Raw genomic sequence first — 4,071 nt, 5'->3', positions numbered from 1 at the left:
ATCAATGCTCTTCAAAATTTAATAACCTGTTTTTCAGGAGCAAGATAAACAGTTCCAGGTTTCTGCTTTTGTTGTCACAAGGACCAAGATTGTAAATGCTGGAACCAGTTGAGACTGTCAGCTCTCCCACATCCATTTTCTCCCCAGGAAGTGTTCACTTGATGGTCTGAATTGGATTCTTCTAAAAAGAAGAATCTTTTTATCCATTGATTTCTGGTTTATGGGCCCACTAGGCTCCCTCTGGGCCTCTGTACATCGCGCTGACGATAGCATTTTCCCGCAGTCTTCCGTTTTTTTTAGAGAAAGTACCTTCGAGGATGACATCAAAAGATGTTCGCTGTTACTGTGTGATACTCCACCAATGGAGACAGCTCTATCAATGGAGGCAGCTCAGTCCGCTGGGATGGGATAATTTCTGCAGTGTGTCCTGCGGATCAGATACAGTGCACAGATCATACAGAGTGAGACCGCTCGATAAGGCCAATTGGTCACTCGTACCTGTGTCAGCTCGTGAATTATAAAATATGGGTTAAAGCGGAAACACTGGGGATTGGATCATGTTTCAAGTGTTTACGTGAGGCAGGAAGCAGAAAAAGATACACTGTGAAGCGATTGGGATCTGACGACAGGAGCAGCAAATAGGTTGTACAGCGCAGAGGAGAGCTTTGAAGTATTGAATTCTGATTGATGGGCCGATCATGCTTTCACTAGACCACGCTACTACAGTTGATAATATGTCAGTGTCTCTCGGAATTGTGACGTCACAGGCAAATATCACCGTTACACTGCAGGAAATTCCTTTTACCAATGTGACAACAGTCTGTATGTAAAATAGCTTAAATATTTAATTCTTTCTCATAAATGATTCCACTCCATCTCAGTGTATTTTATTGTCTTCTTTCCAATTTACCTGTTATTGTGCCTGCACTGAAGTTGATTTGCTCCTTCTGCATGTCTTTTACAGTCTGGGTGATCTGATGCATCTGTACTGATCCACCTTCTGACAGAATTTTCCACTTCACTTCAGCCCGCCCTAACGTCGGTATCCGATACCATTCCCATTGTCTGGGTGTTAAGTGCTCGTCTCAGATCCAGCCTGCCCTCACCCAAAATAACGCAAAACTCAGACACACTGTGATCAATGCAATCCAGGGACATCTTCACTCCGAGCTCATTGATTATTCCTCGGAGAAAGTTCGGACAGCAGATGCTAGAGATAAGAGTCTGGAGTGTGGTGCTGGAAAAGCACAGCAGGTCAGTCAGCATCTGATGAGCAGAAGAATCCACGTTTCAGGCATAAGCCCTTCAACAAGAATAAGGCTTGTGAGTCGGGACTGAGAGATAATTGGAAGGGATTTGGGAATGGGGGGATGGGGGAAAGCGGTGGTTGGATGAAGGTGAGGCAGAAGATGATAGTTCAGAAGGAGCAGTGATGTAATGGGTCCAGAGGGCGGTGCCAAGTTTGAGGCTTGGGACTTGGGGCAAGGGAAACGAGGAAACTGTTCAAATCCACACTTATCCCGTGAGGTGACAGAGTCACAAGGCGCAATATATGGCGTTCGTCCTCCAGGTATTGTATGGTTCTGGTTTTGCGCTGAAGGAGGCCCAGGACCTGCACTCTTTGATGGAGTGGGAAGGGGGAGTTGAAGTATTCAGTCACTGGACGGTGAAGTTGGTGGGTGCGGGTGTCCCAAAGATGTTCTCTGAAATGATCTGCAAGAAGGTGTCCTGTCTCCCTGCTGTCGAGGAGACCATACTGGATTCAACAGATGCTAGATGACATTGTAAGTTGTACAGGTGAATTTCTAACTGAAGTGGAAGGATCCCTTGGGGCCTTAGACGGAGATGAGTGGAGTGGCGTGGGAGCTGCTTTTACCCTTCCTGCGGTGGCAGGGAAAGATGCCAGAGGTGGGGTGTGTGTTTATTGGGGGTTGTAGACCTGACTAGGGGTTCGTTGATGGAATGATCTTTTCAGAATGCTGATAGGGGTGTGGAGGGAAATATATACCTGACAGTGGGGTCTGTTTGGAGATTGCAGAAGTGGTGGAGTCTTATATGATTTATGCTGAGTTTGGTGGGGTGAAAGTTGAGGACCATGGGATTCTGTCCTTGTTGCGGGAGGGGTGGGGTTTAAGGGCGGTTGTGAGTGAAGTGGAGGAGATGCCCTGGCGGGCATCGTCAAACACGTGGGATGGAGACCAACTTGGACTTTCTGAGGTGGAATTGGTCATCCTGGGAAAAAATGCACGAGAGGTGGAGGAATTATGAATAAGGGATTCTATTTTTACACGAGGTGGTGTGGGAGGAGGTGTCGTATTGTTAGCTGTGGGATTCGGCGGGGTTGTAATATATGTCTGTCATTGGTCATTCCATAAATGGAAGGGAGATGCCAAGAAGATCCAGGTGAATTTGAGGTCGGGGTGAAAGGTGTCGGTTGGTGAACTGTTCAACCTCCTCGTGGGAGCACGAAGTGACGCCCAACGTAGCAGAGGAACAAGTGGAGAGAGGTGCCAGAGTAACTGCGAAAGACGGATAATTCCACATATTTGACAAACAGGCAGGCAGGCATAGCTCAGTGACATGTGGGTGCCCATGGCTACCCCTTTGGTTTGGAGGAAGTGGGAGGATTGGAAGGAAAAGTTGTTGAGGGTGAGGACCAGTTTAGCCAGCTGGATGAGGGTGTCGGTGGAAGGGTACTGGTTGGGATGGGGCGAGATGAAGAAACAGAGGGTTTGGAGACTTTCGTCATGGCAGAGGGATGTGCAGAGGGACTGGATCTCCAAGGTGAAGATGACGTGTTGTCGACCAGGGAAATAAAAGTCTTTAGTGAGATTAAGTACATAAGTGGTGTCACAAACGTAGGTGCGAATTTCCTGGACTGGGGAGACAGGAAGGTGTTGAGGTAGGAAGAGATGAGTTGGGTCAAACAGGCGCAGGAGGAGACAGCAGGTCTTAGGAAGGAGGGAGAATCGGGCAGTGTGGGGTTCATAGACAATGAGGTTGAAGGCTGTGAATGGGAGATTCCCCAAAAGTGATGAGATTGTGATTGTCTGGGAGATTACATCATACCCTCTCACGCATATTCGGCGAGGTGGCCGAGAGGTTAAGGCGATGGACTGCTAATCCATTGTGTTCTGCACGCGTGGGTTCGAATCCCACTCTCGTCGCTATTTTCGGATTATCACACTGTCTTATTGGAATTGGAACTCCAATGGTTAGTTTATCTGCATCGACCAGATTATAAAACCTCAAAGAATAATTTGAGACTGATGCCTGAACTTAACGAAATGTAGACCGAAATGGGATAAAAAAAAGGAACGCGATTTTCTTTTCCAAGTCAAGTTGCTGTGAACGTTAATCTTATGAAAGAGATCCAGGGAAACCAAATAACGAGAGATGCGATGTGCATCTTTAATGCTGTGGGATTCTTAATGAGTGTTTTGTCACATGAAATCTGAAGCAGGTAGGGTAGAAGTGATTCATCTTGGTGATAAGAGCACAGAGAGACACCACAAAATAATAGAGATATTTCAAAAGGTGCAGGGGGTGGGTGTAGCGGCACAGAAAACTGTCTGCGAATGCACAGTAGAGAATTGCCGATGTGGGTGCCGTGATTGGCATGGACAGACTTACACATTGATCTCGCCCTTTCCCCCTTACTCTTGCCATTGATGAAGGTTGGATATAAGACACAGATAAACACAAGATGTGGGAAGCAAGCTCCCTCTCGTTATGCACACACTGGATGCATCACATTGAACTATGAACAACTGGAGAAATCAGCATGTTAACTGCAGGAAGTGAACGTAAACTGTGGATCAATAACCACAGATTAATGCAGCATAAACATCTAAAGTGTCTTTAAACGAATGTTATGAACAGACGTTTCGTTCTAATACCTAACATGGCTTTCATGGGAAACCAAGTCTCACAAACTTGATTGTGTTTTTTGAAGATGTAACAAAGAAGATTGATGAGGGCAGAGTAGAAGATGTGATGTATATGGACTTCATGGAGGACTGATTAGGAAGGTTAGATGGAATAAAGGGACAACCAACCATTTAGATACAG

At 46.2% G+C, this 4,071-nt stretch overlaps 1 non-coding gene across 1 annotated transcript; it reads left to right on the top strand.

Annotated features, from left to right (window-relative positions):
• The first annotated feature begins 3,085 nt into the window (after nucleotides 1-3,085).
• Nucleotides 3,086-3,167, top strand: trnas-gcu (transfer RNA serine (anticodon GCU)). The gene has a single exon. It is a non-coding gene; the product is annotated as a tRNA-Ser (tRNA).
• Nucleotides 3,168-4,071: the final 904 nt, after the last annotated feature.

The sequence above is a fragment of the Chiloscyllium punctatum genome, chromosome 18 (genome assembly GCF_047496795.1).
Source record: "Chiloscyllium punctatum isolate Juve2018m chromosome 18, sChiPun1.3, whole genome shotgun sequence".
Classification (NCBI taxonomy): Eukaryota; Metazoa; Chordata; class Chondrichthyes; order Orectolobiformes; family Hemiscylliidae; genus Chiloscyllium; species Chiloscyllium punctatum.
This window is presented reverse-complemented; position numbering and strand designations above follow the sequence as displayed.